At 42.8% G+C, this 23,165-nt stretch overlaps 3 non-coding genes across 3 annotated transcripts; all 3 read right to left on the bottom strand.

The window, feature by feature from the left end:
- Positions 1-17,313: 17,313 nt before the first annotated feature.
- Positions 17,314-17,395, bottom strand: TRNAS-AGA (transfer RNA serine (anticodon AGA)). The gene has a single exon. It is a non-coding gene; the product is annotated as a tRNA-Ser (tRNA).
- Positions 17,396-18,894: 1,499 nt separating this feature from the next.
- Positions 18,895-18,966, bottom strand: TRNAH-GUG (transfer RNA histidin (anticodon GUG)). Its single transcript has one exon. It is a non-coding gene; the product is annotated as a tRNA-His (tRNA).
- A 1,288-nt stretch (positions 18,967-20,254) lies between these two features.
- TRNAS-AGA (transfer RNA serine (anticodon AGA)) lies at positions 20,255-20,336 on the bottom strand. The gene has a single exon. It is a non-coding gene; the product is annotated as a tRNA-Ser (tRNA).
- Between the last annotated feature and the right edge of the window lie 2,829 nt (positions 20,337-23,165).

Below are 23,165 nucleotides of genomic sequence, written 5' to 3' on the forward strand. Positions count from 1 at the left end.
TGACTGTAAGGTGTGTGCGCATAATCTGTATGCAAGTTTTCAAGGTGTCCCACAGCAAATTCCTGATATTCTGCAATGCACTTTTTAAAAATAATGTTTTTTTTCAGCAGGCACATTCTCTCCTAAAAACAAAAATTGCATGCGTATATCTCTAGTTTGGAATACCATAGGCTTGCATGCATACTCCGATGGGTCACTCAAGTTTTTTGGACCCTATTGCACTCTGTTTTCGTGCTGCTTTTAGTATATGGCCCATATTACAGAAGTCTACCATCTTTGAGTATTTGAGGCTCCTTTGTAAGTGCTTTATATTTTTTCCTTGACGAGCTATATAATAAATGGGTCCGGGAAAGGTTGCATTTATGGAAGAAAAAAGAAGGCCCACTTGTCTCACCAAATGCTGTAGAGAAACCTTATGTTTTACTCATGTTATCCTTAGTTCGTTTTTGTTAGACCTTGCATTCTTAAGGTGGTCCCAACCCCACCTTATTGCTTTTCACCTCCGCATTTTGCTGTATCTTTTTGTTGGCCTTAGGACTCTGATCACTTTATCGCTACTAATCAGTGCTGAAGTGCACGTGCTTCTTCCCTAATCATGTGTATAATTGGAGTATACCTGACTGACAGATTTAATTTACTTGAAAGCCCCTTGTAAAGTGGTATACCATATACCCAGGGACTGATTGTGCCGCCCAAAGAAATAGCATTTCAAACCTGTCTCAAGCCTGCTACTGCAGTGCCTGTGCTGCAGTGTACTGCCACTTCGACTTGGCATTTAAAACTACTTGCCAAGCCTTAAACTCCAATTTTATTACATATCAGTAACCCCTAAGGTAGGCCCTAAGTAGTCCTAGGGGCATCATGCTCTGTAAGTAAAAGGTAAGACATGTACTGTGGTAGTTTGTATGTCCCAGTGATAGAGCGCGCAGTCCACCCGGGTCACCGAGGTTACCAATTCTTTACACGCACTGGGCCCTGGCGTGCAAATTTCAATACCACAATGACATTTTGGGTGAGCCGGGTGATGATTACTTTTTTCCCTTCTCCTACTGCACGCTACTATGAGCAATTAAGGTTGGTTTCACCTCTGCTTACCATGTACCCGACTTACCACAGGCACAAAACTTATGACAGATCTGGAGCTATCAGGGAAATAGTAGACAGGAACCTAGAAAAAATGCTCTTTATAAATCAGTACATACTTATCCACAATTTCTGTATAATGACCACAGACACCTGATGAAGTTAAAAAAGTTTATATAGAAGTTCAAAGAAAATATGACAAGGCAATGAGTGATATGCAGAGTAATACGTCAATCATTAGAATTAAAACCATTAGGTAGCTATGAATTAAAGCTAAGACCATTTGAGTATATGGGAAGACTAAAGGTAGGAATTTTGAACAAAACTAGTTCACTGCAACTTTATACTCGGACACAGGATATGGACCTAAAACATGTACTTAACCTAAGTGCTTCAGACTATTCTTGCTAAGTTCACCGCAATCATACTAAGGGAAAAGGGAAAAACGGGAACATACTAAAAATATAACAGTTTGGCAATTCTCTAAAGGGGGGAGAGAAGTGGAACAATTCTAACAAACAATTGCATATAACTTGCTTTTCAAGTTGATAGAGCAATATCACAGGCAAGAGTGCTTTATTAAGAAAATGGAGAGAGAGAGAGAGAAAGAGAGAGAGAGAGAGACGCAAACCCACAGACTGATAATTACCTAGTTCAGAATGAAGACCAACCCTGGCCACGGGTCAGTTGAAAGGACGGGGACAAGGACCCTCAGAAAAGGAATGCCAGAATGCGAGCAGGTACAGCTCACGGGCGGTCAGGACAGGATACCCCTCAGGATATGGGATCAGGACAGGGCTCACCAAGGTACGACCAACACCCACAGCTTCGGAAGCAACGCCTGCGTTACCCCGCTCTGCAAGTAATCCGCCAGTAACCCCGATTGGGTTTTCGAATTTCCCAGCAAAGTGCTTCGCCAGCACTTAGGATTATTTCCACCCCTTAGGAGTTCGTGGAAAGTATGGACAGAGTGCTCCGCAGCACTCTAGATTGCGCACCTATAGAGTTCGTAGGGTCAGTGACAGGTCTGCTACTCGGACAAGTCGGACAATTTTCCTAAGCTAAACTAGGGCAATTATACTGTTTTGGGGTCCCTCAGACCACCCACTAATGTTGCAAGTGATAGTTTCCCATATTATGATTGGTCAGGAGAGGTGGTGCGGTCATTACCACCTCCTAGAATTCAGTGTTCCCATCATTATTATTCAATTTTGCACACCCGCCCCTTGGGTTCACGTTCCCATGCATAGGCATACAGCAGTATAGTAAAAGTTCACAATAGGTAGCAACAGAATTGCTTCTTCCAAGGTGAGATTTCGTCTTCCCAGAGAGTTTCTCAGGCGCATTGTGCTTCAGGAGCCAGCTGGCTTGTTTCAGCTTCTGCGCAGTGGAGTATCTCTCCGGTCACATGATGGTGCCCAGCAGAGCCTCAAGTATGGCTCCGCTCCCGATTTTCCCAGCCCCAGAGACGCGGTATATGAAAAGTAAGCGAGAACAAATGAAAATCATATATAAAATGATCACACTGTATACCATGATGAAATTCTAACCATCCCTTACTTTATAATAACTATAGCATTACTGTTTAGTGCGAAAAGACAGATAGGCTGAAGCAGCAGTGGCAAGCGAAAAGCATGGTGAGAGACAAGCGGCCATGTTTGCAACAATGCGCATGAGCACAGATTCCCTCCAGAATGCGAGTGCGTCACATCACATGGGTATGACCGACGCATGCGCAGACTGAATTTCAGCGAAGCAGCCGTTTCTTTAGTGCAAGCTTCGTTAGTATGAGAAAGACATACAAGCAAGCATCCTGGGGACACCCGCGTGTTTGGGAAAACGCTTAATAAATGACGAACAACTGGGTTAATATGATTGTACAGTTAAGCAAGGTTTTTGTATGCGAGCAAGGCGCTTTACCTGCGAATCCTTGCTCCATCAATCCCCTCTTTGATGATATTTACTATCATCACCACATAAAAGGAAACAGATGCCAACTTTTCTCATTCATCCACATCACTCATTTGGATTTCAACAAACTTATTGTTGAGTTTTCTTTCAGCTTCTCTATGAGAGTGGTGATTTTTCACCTTTTTGTAGACTTCATTCCTTAATTCTTCTAATTCTAGTTCATCAATATTTCTTTTCACCCCCCTCTTATTTACTGTATATTTCTTTTTGCATTTCTGGCATTTGCAGCAAATGAAAATGATCAATACAACTACGCCTATTACAACTATTGGCATCAGTATTTTCCACAAAAGATTTCTACCTAGGTTAGTAAACCAACTACCTATAGAGGAGAGACCTCCAGTCAGTCTCGTCCAGGCACTGTCAACCTCCAATGGTTTGAGTTCTTTTTCCAAATTAGTTATGTTCTTCACATATTGTTTTAATTCGATACTTTTATCGGGAATGTAAGTGCAACAATGTTGCGCTTTCAGCATTCTACAGACTCCGCCCTCTTTTGCTAATAGGGTGTCAAGGGCAAGACGGTTTTGCAAAACCATTATTCTGATCGCAACCATTTCAGTATTGACCATCAGGAATCCAGCAGCAGTGTCCGTTGATAGCCGGTCCACTACTGTAGACAATTTGCAGATTCTATGAATGTTCAGAACTACCCCCATTCCAGGTATCAGTGCACTAAAAATATCACCTATAATTTCACCTACACTTTCACGTTTACTACGCACTAAGCCATTAGTTTCTTCATCGCTTCCAGCTGCATTATTCACATGGTATATTTTCGGGAAAACAATGCCAAAGTAGCAGCTTCCATACCAGTGGTCCGGCAATTTGAAATAAGCCTTGTTCCCACATATATAATATATTCCGGGAAACACAGGTTCTGACCCATTTTTGAAACCCCAACCTCCAATTACCTTGTAATTATGTTCACACTCGCTGGAACCGATGAATACATTGTTATAGTACTCTGTCTTTTCCCTATGGATACAAAGTTTCCCCTTTCGTTCAAAATCCAACAACAAGGCAGGATTAGCTTCGCCCTGCGAGGTGTTATCCATGTGCTCAGCCCACCTAGGGACTCTATCCTTTTCGTCATTTGCCTTCTTCTGAAACTTTTCTCTCCTTCTGTCTGCCATCTTTATAAACATCTTTTCCTGCTCTTGCAGAGAACAGGTCAGATTAGCTTGTCTTGCTTCATCTAAATCTATGTTGCCTATAGTCAGAAAATATTCTCCCATATAGCGGGTAACGTCACTTTTAGTATGTACAAGGTTCAGGTGTCCTCTAATGGGAAGTTCAGAGAATACTACGTCAGCATTTGAGTAATAGTACTGTAAAGTGCTCCTATAAAACAAGCTAGCTAATATACTACAGGAAATTCCATAGGTTAAAGGTAGATGGTGATATGTCACGCCTTCAGCCACTGAGGTTGGTAGCTTCATGCAGACATAACAGTCCTCTATTTCCATAGCTTCTACGTAATGCACTAACAAGTTAGCAAAAACATTTAAATGTGTCCTGTTTCTCATTTTGTGAAAGTGTAGTCCATCCTCATCTGATGCTTCTAAATTAGGTCGTGTGTGTGTCAGTCTTACTTGTTTGTTGCGTCTTTCTAAGCTTCGTGGTGTCTCTGCAGTCTGTACAGCCCCTATGTCTACTGCTTCTGGTTCAGTAGGGGACAAGTTAGGATCTTTACTTATCATAAAAGGTAGAAAAACTGTTAGTCCTATCCACATTACTATTAACATTGCTATACTACACAAGCATATTTTACAACAGGTTTTAGGACACCCACATCTGGATCTTCCAGAGACATTCGGATCAGACATTTTTAGCTTACAGGTGGCTTTTGCTACCCCTCTTCGTTTCTTTGTACCAGAGGCTCACTTCGAGGCTCTCTCAAGGAGGGTCTTCGTCAGAACTCCGATCAGCGATGGACTCTTCGTCACTGTTGCCACTGTGGTGTGGCTCGTCAATTTCCTCCAACACAAAGTAAGTCCACTCAGGGCTCCGATACAGTCGGTTCTGTTTCTTTATTCTGTCGCTCTTTCTTAGGGTTTTGCCTTGGGCTGCCTTTCTTTCACTTTCAGCCCTTTTTCGGTCTTTCAGTTTTTCTTCGACTGTCTTTAGTCTGAGCCTCAGTCTCTTGACGTATCGGGGTGCACTTCTGCCTCCGTGCCTCCCAGTTGTTGAGGAAACTTGGCCTTCTTCGTGCACTCTCTTTACTTTCTGTTGTGGCACCTCTGTTTCCCTGCCTGTCTGACTAGTTCCAGGTCTTTCGTCTATTTCTTCTGCCTGGTCCCTAATCTGACCCTGCTCAGATTCAAATCGTACTTGCTTTTTATTTCTGGTTGCTTTTATTTCTGTTGTCTGAGCACGTTGATCTAATTCTATCTGTTCCTGTTCATGCTCTTCGATCTCTTCGTCTTCTTCTGCATGAACGTCAGCTCTAATTATTATCTGTCCCTCTCCAGTCTCCGGAGTTTCAGGAGGAGTTTCGATGTCTTGATCTGACCCTACTTGGCCTACTTCCTGATCAGGTGTGTTGTGATTTTCGTTGACCTGACCTTCTTCCTCTATTTCTAGCTCTCCTGGACTATCCCACTCACTGTCTAAGTAGGAATATTTCCTGGTTCGTATTGGGTCATGAACCTGGTCGTCGGCGGGGAACCATTCAACGTCTCGACTTGTGCTCGGCAGTTCGATGTCAGCTAGCTCCGGACTCTCTTCCTCGGAAGCCTCTTCAGCTGCGCTGCCTTCAGCTCCAGTCGCGTTTTCTCCAGTTACCCGCTTCGTGTGGCTGGCGTGGATCCACTTCGGTACACCAGCACACTTTACAGCAGTTGTAGTGACGAGGATCACTTGTCGTGGCTTTCCCCACCTTGGTTTCAGGCAACTGCTCCGGGTGTGTTTCTTTAACGCCACCCAATCTCCTGGTTGCAGTTTATGTGCTGGAGTCTTTGGCCACTCGTCTTCTGTCTCTCCAATCTGCTGAGAGAGAGAACGCACTTGGTCACCCAGCTGCTTGCAGTATTCTAATACCATATCATCAGAAATGCTTAGCAGTTTGTGTCCGGGTACCCATGCCTGTCGCATCACTCTTCCCATCAACACTTCATGGGGACTTAGGCCAGTTTTTCTGTTCGGGATACTTCTCAAACTCATCAGCACAAGGGGTAAAGCCTCTATCCAGTTCATCTTTGTGGAATCACACATTTTGGCCAATCTGGATTTCAGGGTGCCATTTATTTGCTCCACTACCCCAGAAGCCTCTGGATGGTAGGCACAATGCAGTCTTTGCTTCATTTTGAATGCTTTACAGAGTTCTTCTAGGACATCGTTGGCAAAATGCCCACCTTGGTCCGTTTCGATTGTCTCTGGAATTCCGTACCTAGGTATCAACTCCCTGAGCAATAACTTGGCTGTAGTGAGGGCATCATTTTTCTTTGCTGGATATGCTTCCACCCACCGGGAGAATAGGCAAACTATGACTAAGATGTATCTATACCCTTGACACCTAGGCATTGTTATAAAGTCTGCCTGCATTCTGACAAAGGGACCTACGGCCTTTCCAATAGTACTCTGCTCTACTACAGTCCTTTTTCCTGCATTGAATTGCTGACACACTAGGCACCTCTGGCAAAGCCTTTCCGCCTGGTTCCTGAATTTTGAATTACAGAACACCTTGTCAAACACCCGACACATTGCGTCCCTTCCCATATGTGTTGGTTCATGTATCATTCTGATCATGGGGTCTATCAAGCTGTCAGGCAGTACAGGCACCCCAGTCGAGTTTACCACCACACCATCATCTCTCAGTTTGCATCCATCTGCTGCCCACCTGCCTTTTTCTTGCCTGTCGGTTGCCTGTTGCAAATCCTTTAATTCTTCCCACGTTGACACATTCTCAAACAACATAAGTTGGCAGCTGGTTCCACCCCACAACGCAATTTGGAGGGACATTTGGTATCGGGCACAAAATTGGGCAATTTGGTCAGCGTACCTATTACCGGCGGTCACATCATCATTCCCCGATTTGTGAGCCGCACACTTGACCACAGCCAATTCTTTGGGCAATTGGATAGCTTCCAGTAAGTTATGCACCACGTTTCCATTTCTGATAGGGGTGCCTGAGGAAGTCATGAATTCTCTTTGCAGCCATAATTGGCCGAAGTCATGAACAACCCCGAAACAGTACTGGCTGTCGGTGTAAACAGTTATTCTCTTGTTCTTACCCCTCTTACATGCTCTGGTTAACGCGATGAGCTCTGCCACTTGTGCAGATTTCACCTCGCTCAGGTAAGATGCTTCTATGGTTTCCGTCAACGTAACCACAGCATAGGCAGCACTCAGACTCCCACTCTCATGTCTCAAACATGAGCCATCCACGAACATTGTCTTATCCCCATCAAGTAACGCTATTTCACGGATGTCCGGACGGGGCTTTGTACTGAATTCAGTTAAATCGATGCAATTATGTTCCCCTCCCTCTTCAATTTCTACATCCAGAGGGACAGGTAACAGCGTCGCAGGGTTTAGGACATTGCACCGGGAAATGGTTACATTTTCAGCACCAATTAGAATTCTCTCATACTTAGTCAGCCGACTAGGTGTGAGGTACTGGGTCTTAGTTCTAGTCAGTAGGATTACAACAGAATGAGGAACATATACAGTGACGTGATGTCCCATGACAATGTTCTCACTCTGTTCCAGACTGACGCAAGTAGCAGCAACTGCTTTCAAGCATCCAGGTAATCCAGCAGCCACCGGATCTAGGGTGGCTGAAAAATAGGCCACCGGTCTTCTAACTAATCCGTGCTCCTGGGTCAGGACTGAAAGAGCACAATTCTCTCTCGTGTCACAGAATAGCTCAAAGGGCTTGGTGTAATCAGGCATACCCAATGCAGGAGCGGTACATAGACAGTTTCTCAAAGTTACCCAAGCGTTCATGCTTTCACTGTCCCAACTGACGGGGTCTTCTACTCCTTTCTTTGTCATTTTTATCAGGGGTCTTGCAAGAGCCGCAAATCCTACAATCCATTGTCTGCAGTAACCCACAACTCCTAAGAACATTCTCACCTCTTTCTGAGTTCTGGGCAGTTCCATTGCTTTAATTATTTTGATTCTTTCTGTAGTAACTTTCCTGATTCCTTTTTCTATCTGGTGCCCCAGATACTTCACTGAGTTTTTACAAAATTGTAACTTGTCAGGTGACACTTTATGTCCTCCTTTTCCTAGGTGATTCAGCAAGGCAATTGTGTCAGTGACACAGTCAGTCTGGGTTTTGGATGCCACTAACAGGTCATCTATGTACTGCACCAAAACAGACTCTCTTGGCAGCACTAGGGTTTCAAGGCACTTTTTTAGTATCTGGTTGAAAATCGATGGACTTTCGGTGTACCCCTGGGGGACACGATTCCAGACATAGATATGACTGTCAAATTCAAAACTGAAAAGGAACTTGCTTTCTGGATGCAATGGGATGGAAAAGAATGCATGGCACAGGTCGATGACAGTGAACCATTCTGCATTCCAGGGAATCTGATATAGTATCACTGCAGGGTTGGGCACAACAGGACAGCAAGGCACAACAATTTGGTTTACCTTGCGCAAATCTTGCACCACCCGGTATTTTCCACTAGGCTTTTTGATCCCAATGATTGGCGAATTACAGGGACTGCTCATAACTTCCTCTATTATTTCTGCTTCGAGCAGCCTGGTAATCTCAGTCGCTACTCCTGCTTTTACTTCTGCACTCATTTTGTACTGTCTGGTTTTGGGGTATACAGCATTTGTTTTTATTGCTATTTTAACTGGGTCCACATTTGCCATTAAGCCTACATCTTTTCCTGTGAAATCCCACACTTCTGGAACTACTCTTAACTGGAGCTCTTCAGGTAAATCCTCAACTGTTAAAGGTTTGATATCAGAATCTTGTCTGACCAACATCAGCTTGTACAGACCATCTTCATCGGGGGTCTGAATTTCGACGCCTTTCGGTGTGCAATAGATGGTACAATGCATCTTGCACAACAAATCACGTCCTAGCAGGTTCACAGGACTGGAATCACAGACCACAAATCTGTGCATTTCTTTGAAGTTTCCTATAGAAACTTCCATTGGTTCAGTTACTGGAGTACTTATTATTTGATTGGAGACACCCACTACTTGGATCGCTTCTCCCGAGAGGGGTAGGTTAGGAACATCCACTGTTCTTACAGTAGATCTGGTAGCACCAGTGTCCAACAGAAAGGTGACGTCTTTTCCTTCAACCTTCCCTTCAATGTATGGTCCAGTCTGGTCTACCGGTAAGGAGGCGCCAAGTACGCACTCCTCATCCTCCCCTCTCAGGCCCCGTCAATCTTGATCTTCACAGAGGAAGGTATCATTTAACAAATACTGTGGAATGACTGCATTTCTTTCATTCTCGACTTCCCATACTTCCGCCCTCTCATTCTGCTGACCCTGATTCTTAAAATTCTGTCTAGGAGCGCGAGGTACTGGAGGTAATTTTACCTGTTGCTGGTTCTTTCTTGTCCCCTCTTTCGGCACCTGTGGATTTAAACCATTTACAGGGGCATTACCGGCCTGCAGGTGTGGACACTCGTCTCGCCAATGCCCTATCTGGCCGCACCCATGGCACGGAAACTTCTTCATGGCCTCTTCCCGACTCATTTTAGTTCGGGGCTTTCCTCCTCCCCCAGCAGTGGCATTCTGAGCATTGTTACTAGAAGTCAATTTACTTAACTGTTTCTCCTGCTGTTCAGCTAATTTCACCTGTGCCCACATTACCTTTTCTTTGAGAGCCTTCTTTTTATTTTCGATCTCATCTTCGCAGTATTTTGCATACTTCAGGACATCATCTATGGGTTTTCCCTGCCAACTGATTTTATTATCTCGAATCCATTGTGATATTTCAGGTCTTAATCCTAGCACAAATCTGTAACTGAAATGGGTCATGTCTTTCATGTCCACATTATCAATACCACTGTAAGTCTTGAATACTTGCAGTAACCTTTCATAAAAGGAATGCACAGTTTCATCACGTTCTTGGGTGGTTCTATCTATTCGGGTCCAATCCGTCTCCTTTGCTGGCACCTTTTTATTAAGGTACTGTATGACTTGCTCATACTTCCTCATTACTTCAGGTGCAGGAGCTCCTGTTTTCTCATCTCTGGGAAATTCTTCACTGGGCCAATCAATTTCAATTTTACAGTCGGTCCACAAATCTACAGGGACCACAATGTCGAAAAACCCATCCAGGTCTTTCAGCAGACATTTCTGAACTTTTATGAAGCGTTCTACCTGCCTGTACCAATCAACAGGCTTCTCCCGTAATTTCGGGAAGTCATTTGTAAATGACACAATATCCTGTCGGGACCAAGGGACATGGACATATTTTCCTCCCGGGACCTCTCTCATGGGACACAATTTTTCTGTCGGGTTTACTTCTTTCAACACGAATTCTGAAGCCTGAGACTTAGCCCTGCTGTCTTCCTTTTTCTTTGCCCACCGGGTTCTCCATTTTCCCACCTCTCCCCACTTCTGCAAGAGCTTCAACAATTCCTTTATCTGGATCTGTTTTCCCACCACATTCAAACTTTCTAAATCCTTGTCTGAAAAGTCTACTCTGTAAGGTTTCTGAAGGATTTTGGAGGGACTAACATCAATTCCCATTTCTGTGGCTGTATCCATTATCCTTTCATGGAGCAACCTAGCATTCCGGGTAAGACTTTTGCTGATAAACAGTAACTCTTCTTCACTGTACGAGCTTAGGCGCTCAACTCCTACATTTCCAGCCATCATCTCTTCTATTTCTATTCTCAATTTATATATCTCTAAAGCTTTGGGTTGGGGAGTGGCCTCCTTTTCCAGCTCCTTTGTCCATCTGTCTAATTCTTCTGGGGATACTACGGTGGCACTCCTAACCCCAGATTCACCTTCAATCAATACCTCTTTTGGTCTAGTCTGACTTCTTGCCCCCGACGTACTAGTCCTAGGCTCTCTAATGGGCAAATCCATCAGAACCACTGACTCACATTCACTTTCTTGATCGTCATCTATGAATACTTCCTTTCTCGGGGGAGGGATGCTAGGAGTAGGCAGTATTGGGGAGATAACAGGAGGACGAGGACTAGCCAGGTCATCCCTATACAGTGGAATAGCTGGACCAATAGTTACTGGAATAGTCAGGGAATCAGGATGGGGATGTATCTGGGCAATGGTTCGAACTAAATCCTCTCGCTGTCTAGCCAGGGCTTCTTTCTCCTTTTCTTGTAAAGCCTTTTCTGCAGAATTGTCATGCAATACCTGAGGTACCAAGGGAGGATAAATACTTGGAGCAGTCGGAGTGACCAATCGGGGTGGTCCTTCTCCAAACGGCTGATAATTCGGGACCGTGGATTTAGGTCTGCAAAACCCATCCCCATTACTAGTTTTACTGTCTGTACCCGTTCCATCTGTATCACTATCCCTCTGACATCTGGGATACTTCGAAAAGGGGTTTGGAGAATGCACAGGTTCTGATTCTGCAACATAGGGAGGTGGGTTTTTCATTAACAAATCTTCTAGGTGCTCATCCTCTGGGTCCCCCACAGGCATTAAATGATGGGTCTTTTCTTTACATTTTCCTTCCCTCTCTTCTAATACCCCCATCATAGGAAACAGTCCTTCAGTCATCATGGTTTGTCTCCACTGTTTCATTTTCTGCTCTTTGGTCTGCGCTTGAACCCTCGGATACCATTTACTCACTCCCTTATCCATCCGGGGTCTATCTCTCTCTAGAGCCTCAATCTCCCATTCTTCCAGGGCTTCGTACTGGGTCAACCTAGGTCTAGGGTGTAATTCATTCATGCGGGTCCTTAAGTTAAACAGAATCCGACCATTAAATGTACCTTCAACAGGGAAGGCTAGGACTCCGTCATCTGCAGTATACTTTGCCCAATTTTCTAACCAGACACAAGTGTGGTACCCTTTATCAAACAGCATGAAAGAGGCAGGGGTATTTGGCGGGGGAATGAGCACGCCTTCCCTCGTTCTAATGGGCTTGTCAGTTTTAAAAAAATTCTTTATTTTATCAGAAAATGACATTTTCCTCTTTACTCCATACATCATGTGCGGTCTACCTCGTATAAGCTGATCCTTATGAAATCCTAGGTACTTTGGATTTGGTATGAAATCTGGATACCACATGCAACTCTCCAGACTCGCTTCTAACTCGGCTTGATTAATTTTGTTTACCTTTGTGCTTCCAATGCTAGCGCAACTTTTATTTCGCACTACCCAATCAGCACAGAGAACACAAAAGATCCTTAACCAATGGGTGCGCGGCCTTTCCGCAAGACAGAGTCTCACTCTTCGGCACTCACCCCTCCTTCACAAATTCAGCTCCACTACGCACCCGCTGTTTTGACCAATACCAGCGCGGCACGGAGTGACGTCAGAGCAGCTTTCCGACCGACTCCCTCCTTCACAAGGTAACGGAAACTTTTTACTCTCCCTAAAGTGCGAATGCAAATCTTAGACAACAACACGCAACGTTTGCCACTATGTGTTCTAAAGAGATAAAAGAATTTTCTTTCACTGCTAGTAAACCACTTCTGTCTACTTTTCATTCACTCTGGATAGACTTCTTTGCCTGTCCCTTCACACTAGTAACATAGAACCCGTTATTCTTCTGACTCATCCACCTTAGTCGGGGATATGTACTGAGCCAGGATTTCACCAGCGAACTATCTTACTTACCAGACAAGCCTCGGAGACCCTACTACTCCTTCCGTATGCGACCCTTACTAGGTGATATCGCAATGAAAGTTTTATAAAGGACTCGTAGCTATCATTTACTCCAGAAAACAAAGGTCCTAATTAGTGCTTCCAGTTATTCTTAACCCTGCACTAATGACTCAAACCTAGTGACTTCAACAGCTAACCGGATTCTGCTCACCGTTAGCTAAATACTTCCCCGGGGATTCGGACTACACTGAACATTCACAAACAATTTTTCGGTTAATATAACATTTATAGCAGCAATGCAAAAATCATGTACATTTACATATAAATCTTTAAAACATTTCAAAATATTTGAACCAATACAGTAGAAAATCAGCAGCACATTTTATTTTCACGGTTTGTTTATCAACTATCCTGTCTACCTAATCTATCTAGTCCAAACCATCCTCTGGTTACCAGAAAATTACTGATAGAGCGCGCAGTCCACCCGGGTCACCGAGGTTACCAATTCTTTACACGCACTGGGCCCTGGCGTGCAAATTTCAATACCACAATGACATTTTGGGTGAGCCGGGTGATGATTACTTTTTTCCCTTCTCCTACTGCACGCTACTATGAGCAATTAAGGTTGGTTTCACCTCTGCTTACCATGTACCCGACTTACCACAGGCACAAAACTTATGACAGATCTGGAGCTATCAGGGAAATAGTACACAGGAACCTAGAAAAAATGCTCTTTATAAATCAGTACATACTTATCCACAATTTCTGTATAATGACCACAGACACCTGATGAAGTTAAAAAAGTTTATATAGAAGTTCAAAGAAAATATGACAAGGCAATGAGTGATATGCAGAGTAATACGTCAATCATTAGAATTAAAACCATTAGGTAGCTATGAATTAAAGCTAAGACCATTTGAGTATATGGGAAGACTAAAGGTAGGAATTTAGAACAAAACTAGTTCACTGCAACTTTATACTCGGACACAGGATATGGACCTAAAACATGTACTTAACCTAAGTGCTTTAGACTATTCTTGCTAAGTTCACCGCAATCATACTAAGGGAAAAGGGAAAAACGGGAACATACTAAAAATATAACAGTTTGGCAATTCTCTAAAGGGGGGGAGAGAAGTGGAACAATTCTAACAAACAATTGCATATAACTTGCTTTTCAAGTTGATAGAGCAATATCACAGGCAAGAGTGCTTTATTAAGAAAATGGAGAGAGAGAGAGAGAAAGAGAGAGAGAGAGAGACGCAAACCCACAGACTGATAATTACCTAGTTCAGAATGAAGACCAACCCTGGCCACGGGTCAGTTGAAAGGACGGGGACAAGGACCCTCAGAAAAGGAATGCCAGAATGCGAGCAGGTACAGCTCACGGGCGGTCAGGACAGGATACCCCTCAGGATATGGGATCAGGACAGGGCTCACCAAGGTACGACCAACACCCACAGCTTCGGAAGCAACGCCTGCGTTACCCCGCTCTGCAAGTAATCCGCCAGTAACCCCGATTGGGTTTTCGAATTTCCCAGCAAAGTGCTTCACCAGCACTTAGGATTATTTCCACCCCTTAGGAGTTCGTGGAAAGTATGGACAGAGTGCTCCGCAGCACTCTAGATTGAGCACCTATAGAGTTCGTAGGGTCAGTGACAGGTGTGCTACTCGGACAAGTCGGACAATTTTCCTAAGCTAAACTAGGGCAATTATACTGTTTTGGGGTCCCTCAGACCACCCACTAATGTTGCAAGTGACAGTTTCCCATATTATGATTGGTCAGGAGAGGTGGTGCGGTCATTACCACCTCCTAGAATTCAGTGTTCCCATCATTATTATTCAATTTTGCACACCCGCCCCTTGGGTTCACGTTCCCATGCATAGGCATACAGCAGTATAGTAAAAGTTCACAATAGGTAGCAACAGAATTGCTTCTTCCAAGGTGAGATTTCGTCTTCCCAGAAAGTTTCTCAGGCGCATTGTGCTTCAGGGAGCCTGCTGGCTTGTTTCAGCTTCTGCGCAGTGGAGTATCTCTCCGGTCACATGATGGTGCCCAGCAGAGCCTCAAGTATGGCTCCGCTCCCGATTTTCCCAGCCCTAGAGACGCGGTACATGAAAAGTAAGCGAGAACAAATGAAAATCATATATAAAATGATCACACTGTATACCATGATGAAATTCTAACCATCCCTTACTTTATAATAACTATAGCATTACTGTTTAGTGCGAAAAGACAGATAGGCTGAAGCAGCAGTGGCAAGCGAAAAGCATGGTGAGAGACAAGCGGCCATGTTTGCAACAATGCGCATGAGCACAGATTCCCTCCAGAATGCGAGTGCGTCACATCACATGGGTATGACCGACGCATGCGCAGACTGAATTTCAGCGAAGCAGCCGTTTCTTTAGTGCAAGCTTCGTTAGTATGAGAAAGACATACAAGCAAGCATCCTGGGGACACCCGCGTGTTTGGGAAAACGCTTAATAAATGACGAACAACTGGGTTAATATGATTATACAGTTAAGCAAGGTTTTTGTATGCGAGAAAGGCGCTTTACCCGCGAATCCTTGCTCCATCACTAGTAGTATCAAACAGTCTATTACATTTTTCACTACTGTGAGGTCTGCCCCTCTCATAGGTTAGCATTGGGTATTCCCTTATACTTTTTGGGGGGTAATTCCATATCAGAGAGGAGAAGCTTTATTTATTTATTGATAAATCCTATCTACTTGTGAGGTTGGATTTAATCTTACTATTGTATAAATGCCATTTTTAGAGAGTGAGCATTTCTCTGCACTTACTGCTCTATTTGCATGAAAACCTGTCTTCAATTGACGTCTGGATTGGGCTGCGAGACAGCTACATATGTGCATTCCCTGTAGACAGCCACAACACAGGTCACTCAACTGCAACTGCATTCATCTGCATTCTGATTGGCCTGGAGGAGAGCTCCGCTCCCCTTACCGCTAATATGTTCAAGAACGATAATTTATGTCAGTAAGTACAGTATACCTACATCTTATAATCATGTGTGTTTAAATAATTTGTCGTTAGATCGTTTAAATATTGAAAAGGATCTGTTTTTAATAGACATTTTACAAAAACAACTGGTACATTTGGGAATTCTGTACAGGAAAAACCCAACTGCCGTGACATTGCCAACCACAATGCCGTGACTCAGATTCGAACCGAGGTTGCTGTGGCCACAACGCAGAGTACTATCCACTATACGATCACGGCGAGCTACTTGGGCTCAATAACGTACAGTGACATGAAGAAATTATAATTCGGAACACTCAGGGCTACTCCTGTGATAGGCTGAATGTGTTCATTGCTTCCTCATTCCTTATACAAAGGCTTTATCTCCTCAGTGGTTGATAGGCTGAAACCGTTTCCTGGCCGCCTGCATGTGAACTGGCAGGAGTCAAAGATCACACATACACTGGTGGGCCTGTGATGGGACACCAATGCAGAGAAACACACCTGGCGCAGATATTCTATTCTGTCTATTAGACCTGCATCTCACCTGTACCTCCTCAAGCCATCTGTATGTGAAGCAAGAAAGAGTTAAGGAGCGGTCCATCTACACTTTTATTGGGAGGATGCTGCCGTGAGCTCCTCCCAGCTAATCACACAAACAGCAGTAATGCAAGATAACTACACAGTTAGGGGGGACTGCATGGTTAGGTTTTTGAGGATTTATTGAAACTGACCTCAGTGACCCATGATCAGAGCTGTGGCTAATGACTGCATGCCTAATTATGATGAAGCAAGCACCATGGCTCGTAGGGGCCCCACAACACACTTTTCTTAGCTCATTGAATTAAAGTATAAACTTCTGCCATGTGTGAGTGGTAAAGGCTTGTTAATTTTGTTGCTTTTCAAATTCACGTCTGACAACAAGACGAAGGAACATTGGGGCATCAGACGCTTTGGAAAGTAGCCACCAACCGCAGAGAAAGAGAGAAAGAGGGAAAAGACAGTATGAGGTATGGAGAAAACAGCAGCAGGTACACGGAGCTCAAATGGGATTAATGGCGCCTAAATAGAGCACGTAAAGGAACAGTTACAAATCTAAGAAAAGGGAAAGAAAAGACTAGGAAAAAACACAGAAAGAGCTTGTAGATGAAATTCTCTTCCAGGAACAGCAGGTTAAGAGAAATTACACAGGGAGAAGTTAAGCTTGTAACACGGGGGAGAATAGAAAAGAAAATGACGTTTTATGACGTGTGTTTGCCTAATCCAGCTAGCACTTTTAATTTATTTCTCTATTTGCTTCTTTTATTGGTAAAGTAAGTTTCAAGTGCATGCACAGGTATGACCGAGAGAGCCAGGGTATAATAATTTGAAGCGTTTGCACCAGCGCTAATGAAGGACGAGAGTTATAGCAAAGATATGAAAGGGGGAGCGATAATAAATATGTGATATGGCAATAGTGACACCAAAATAAGCCACCTATTTATAAAACTGACATGGAAGAAATACTAAAGGTTAACTTCTGAAATTATAGCCGATGTTAAAAAGATTCTCGTTGTCAGCAGGATTCGAACCTGCGCTGGGAGACCCCAATGGATTTCTAGTCCATCGCCTTAACCACTCGGCCACAACAACTGACTGTAAGGTGTGTGCACATAATCTGTATACAAGTTTTTAAGGTTTCCCACAGCAAATTCCTGATATTCTGCAATGCACTTTTTAAAAATAATGTTTTTTTCAGCAGGCACATTCTCTCCTAAAAACAAAAATTGCATGCGTATATCTCTAGTTTGGAATACCATAGGCTTGCATGCATACTCTCATGGGTCACTCAAGTTTTTTGGACCCTATTGCACTCTGTTTTCATGCTGCTTTTAGTATATGGCCCGTATTACAGAAGTCTACCATCTTTGAGTATTTGAGGCTCCTTTGTAAGTGCTTTATATTTTTTCCTTGAAGAGCTATATAATAAAGGGGTCCGGTAAAGATTGCATTTATGGAAGATAAAAGAAGGCCCACTTGTCTCACCAAATGCTGTAGAGAAACCTGATGTTTTACTCATGTTATCCTTAGTTCATTTTTGTTAGACCTTGCATTCTTAAGGTGGTCCCAACCCCTCCTTATTGCTTTTCACCTCCGCATTTTGCTGTATCTTTTTGTTGGCCTTAGGACTCTGATCACTTTATCGCTACTAATCAGTGCTGAAGTGCACGTGCTTCTTCCCTAATCATGTGTATAATTGGAGTATACCTGACTGACAGATTTAATTTACTTGAAAGCCCCTTGTAAAGTGGTATACCATATACCCAGGGACTGATTGTGCCGCCCAAAGAAATAGCATTTCAAACCTGTCTCAAGCCTGCTACTGCAGTGCCTGTGCTGCAGTGTACTGCCACTTCGACTTGGCATTTAAAACTACTTGCCAAGCCTTAAACTCCAATTTTATTACATATCAGTAACCCCTAAGGTAGGCCCTAGGTAGTCCTAGGCGCATCATGCTATGTATGTACAAGGTAAGACATGTACTGTGGTAGTTTGTATGTCCTAGTAGTATCAAACAGTCTATTACATTTTTCACTACTGTGAGGTCTGCCCCTCCCATAGGTTAGCATTGGGTATTCCCTTATACTTTTTGGGGGGTAATTCCATATCAGAGAGGAGAAGCTTTATTTATTTATTGATAAATCCTATCTACTGGTGAGGTTGGATTTAATCTTACTATTGTATAAATGCCATTTTTAGAGAGTGAGCATTTCTCTGCACTTACTGCTCTATTTGCATGAAAACCTGTCTTCAATTGACGTCTGGATTGGGCTGCGAGACAGCTACATATGTGCATTCCCTGTAGACAGCTACAACACAGGTCACTCAACTGCAACTGCATTCATTTGCATTCTGATTGGCCTGGGGGAGAGCTCCGCTCCCCTTACCGCAAATATGTTCAAGAACGATAATTTATGTCAGTAAGTACAGTATACCTACATCTTATAATCATGTGTGTTTAAATAATTTGTCGTTAGATCGTTTAAATATTGAAAAGGATCTGTTTTTAATAGGCATTTTACAAAATCAACTGATACATTTGGGAATTCTGTAAAGGAAAAACCCAACTGCCGTGATATTGCCAACCACAATGCCGTGACTCGGATTCGAACCGAGGTTGCTGCGGCCACAACGCAGAGTACTACCCACTATACGATCACGGCGAGCTACTTGGGCTCAATAACGTACAGTGACATGAAGAAATTATAATTCGGAACACTCAGGGCTACTCCTGTGATAGGCTGAATGTGTTCATTGCTTCCTCATTCCTTATACAAAGGCTTTATCTCCTCAGTGGTTCATAGGCTGAAACCGTTTCCTGGCCGCCTGCTTGTGAACTGGCAGGAGTCAAAGATCACACATACACTTGTGGGCCTGTGATGGGACACCAATGCAGAGAAACACACCTGGTGCAGATATTCTATTCTGTCTATTAGACCTGCATCTCCCCTGTACCTCCTCAAGCCATCTGTATGTGAAGCAAGAAAGAGTTAAGGAACGGTCCATCTACACTTTTATTGGGAGGATGCTGCCCTGAGCTCCTCCCAGCTAATCACACAAACAGCAGTAAAGCAAGATAACTACACAGTTAGGGGGGACTGCATGGTTAGGTTTTTGAGGAATTATTGAAACTGACCTCAGTGACCCATAATTAGAGCTTTGGCTAATGACTGCATGCCTAATTATGATGAAGCAAGCACCATGGCTTGTAGGGGCCCCACAACACACTTTTCTTAGCTCATTGAATTAAAGTATAAACTTCTGCCATGTGTGAGTGGTAAAGGCTTGTTAATTTTGTTGCTTTTCAAATTCACGTCTGACAACAAGACGAAGGAACTTTGGGGCATCAGACGCTTTGGAAAGTAGCCACCAACCGCAGAGAAAGAGAGAAAGAGGGAAAAGCCAGTATGAGGTGTGGAGAAAACAGCAGCAGGTACAAGGAGCTCAAATGAGATTAATGGCGCCTAAATAGAGCACGTAAAGGAACAGTAACAAATCTAAGAAAAGGGAAAGAAAAGACTAGGAAAAAACACAGAAAGAGCTTGTAGATGAAATTCTCTTCCTGGAACTGCAGGTTAAGAGAAATTACACAGGGAGCAGTTAAGCTTGTAACACGGGGGAGAATAGAAAAGAAAATACCGTTTTATGAAGTGTGTTTGCCTAATCCAGCTAGCACTTTTATTTTATTTCTCTATTTGCTTCTTTTGTTGGTAAAGTAAGTTTCAAGTGCATGCACAGGTATGACCGAGAGAGCCAGGGTATAATAATTTGAAGCGTTTGCACCAGCGCTAATGAAGGACGAGAGTTATAGCAAAGATATGAAAGGGGGAGCGATAATAAATATGTGATATGGCAATAGTGACACCAAAATAAGCCACCTATTTATAAAACTGACATGGAAGAAATACTAAAGGTTAACTTCTGAAATTGTAGCCGATGTTAAAAAATTCTCGTTGTCGGCAGGATTCGAACCTGCGCGGGGAGACCCCAATGGATTTCTAGTCCATCGCCTTAACCACTCGGCCACAACAACTGACTGTAAGGTGTCTGCATATAATCTGTATGCAAGTTTTTAAGGTGTCCCACAGCAAATTCCTGATATTCTGCAATGCACTTTTTAAAAATAATGTTTTTTTCAGCAGGCACATTCTCTCCTAAAAACAAAAATTGCATGCGTATATCTCTAGTTTGGAATACCATAGGCTTGCATGCATACTCTCATGGGTCCCTCAAGTTTTTTGGACCCTATTGCACTCTGTTTTCATGCTGCTTTTAGTATATGGCCCATATTACAAAAGTCTACCATCTTTGAGTATTTGAGGCTCCTTTGTAAGTGCTTTATATTTTTTCCTTGAAGAGCTATATAATAAAGGGGTCCGGTAAAGATTGCATTTATGGAAGATAAAAGAAGGCCCACTTGTCTCACCAAATGCTGTAGAGAAACCTGATGTTTTACTCATGTTATCCTTAGTTCGTTTTTGTTAGACCTTGCATTCTTAAGGTGGTCCCAACCCCACCTTATTGCTTTTCACCGCCGCATTTTGCTGTATCTTTTTGTTGGCCTTAGGACTCTGATCACTTTATCGCTACTAATCAGTGCTGAAGTGCACGTGCTTCTTCCCTAATCATGTGTATAATTGGAGTATACCTGACTGACAGATTTAATTTACTTGAAAGCCCCTTGTAAAGTGGTATACCATATACCCAGGGACTGATTGTGCCGCCCAAAGAAATAGCATTTCAAACCTGTCTCAAGCCTGCTACTGCAGTGCCTGTGCTGCAGTGTACTGCCACTTCGACTTGGCATTTAAAACTACTTGCCAAGCCTTAAACTCCAATTTTATTACATATCAGTAACCCCTAAGGTAGGCCCTAGGTAGTCCTAGGGGCATCATGCTATGTAAGTAAAAGTTAAGACATGTACTGTGGTAGTTTGTATGTCCTACTGATGGAGCAGATTTCCTCTGCAGTCAGGCATTGTTTTATTTTTTGTGCTTCAGACAGACTGCATTTAAATTGCCACGCACATTTTGGTGCAAGTTAAAAACATGGCACATAAAAAAAAAACATGAAAGTGAGGCCTATTTAGTCTGAAATGCATCTGCTGAATTAACATGTGTTTTTGCAATGTAGAGAAAAGTGGCCTTTTTAGCTTTGAAGATTAATAGAAAATGTTTCTCTCTTCCCAGTTCATCCCATGCAATCTACATTCACTATTTCTGTCTTAAAAGACTTTGACTTGTTGCATATTTTGATAAATATTTTCAGTTAATAACACCTCTTTTTCTTTGTTGTACATTGCACATTTATTTTACATGTTGTCATAAATAATAGAAAAGCTGCTTTACACTAGTAGCTTGGCTAGGAAAACATTTATAATGAGTATTAGGATGGAGTTTGGAAACATAATGTGCTGCTTTACATGAAACTAATATTATCTTTGTGTTTATTTTATTTTGGGGCCTACCATTAAATGGCTGCCTGTGAAACCATCAAAAGCTATGGCTTGCTTTGAATGAGAAGGGAGCATGCGCAGACTGTGGCAGCTTTCCTCATGCCAAGAAGTGAAGGACAGCTTGAACTGTACATTCTTCTGATTGTGCCAATGTGCCAGCTAACTAAAGTATCCGTCCTACTGCGCTGAGAAAAGAAAGGAAGAATTAAAATGAAACATTTTCCCTAGTAAATGTTGCAAATGTTTATAAATGAATTATTCATGTATGCTTCTTTTGTTAAAACTGTTTTTTTTAATGCGTCAGGAAAGTGCAAACTCATGCCATCCTGATTGACCAATCAACATACAGGTTTTCCTGAAATGCAACATTTTGTGTAGTCTGCCAAAATTTTGTGTATAAAAACTGACAGGGGCTGGCTTTCTCAGCTCAGCTGGCTTCTAGGCTCATTAGGGGGTGTGTGAGCTCTTGAAGAGAAGGAACAGATTAGGCCAGACAGCCTATGGGTTAGGTACGAGATCGTCACGGGTGCATGGGCGTCCGAGGAGAGTCAGGGGGAGGGTTCTTGCTTCCACGTCATATCTTGGCACTGCAGGCGCATTCCTTTGAGGTCTGGTGAAGGAGGGGCTATCTCACTCCCTGCTTGCTCTTTAGACACAGACAGATGCAGAAGAACAGCTGATTAAATAGAATTAGATGCTAAACTTCAAGTTATGCTTAGACAAATTAATTAGGTCCGAAAAGATTTATTTGACTTATGCATTTATTTCTCTTTATGGGAGATTTTTGCAAACTATTTGATTTTTGATTTGCCTTGCAAGACTATTTTTCTTAGAAACTCGTTAAGAATTTTGAATGACATTTTGCGCCACATTCCTACATGTTATGCCTATATGCAGACTGTAATGTGCTCTGTATTAATGCTATTTTTCCTGTTTTCCAAATTCTGTAACCTGATTGATATTTTATTAATGAATAAAGGGTCAGAGAAAATTAACTTTTTACTAGAAAATAAAACCCTTTAAACACTCAACAACTCTCTTTATTGGCTTAAAATAATAATTGCATTTTTGACTGTTCATCTTTATTTAAAGTCTCCTGAAGGTATTACATGGTGTGAAGGGCCCAACACCTTTTAAGCGGTAAATTAGAGGTAGCATGAGGGTTTTGCATTGAGAAATTACCAGAAGAAATTACCGCTCCATCAGTTTTTGGTAATCAGAGGATGGTCATTATTGATTAGTTTGGTGATTAATGATTATTGATTTCACCATCAACTACTCAACTAATGGATCATTGGCCTTCAGAAGGGAAATAAAATAACTGCCCAAGTTAGATAAATGTCCAAGTCCTGATTCCTGACTCCAATGCTCAGAACCTGAAGACTGGCAAAGCAGTACTGAAAGGTG

Source organism: Lissotriton vulgaris, chromosome 1_1 (assembly GCF_964263255.1).
Source record: "Lissotriton vulgaris chromosome 1_1, aLisVul1.2, whole genome shotgun sequence".
Lineage (NCBI taxonomy): Eukaryota > Metazoa > Chordata > Amphibia > Caudata > Salamandridae > Lissotriton > Lissotriton vulgaris.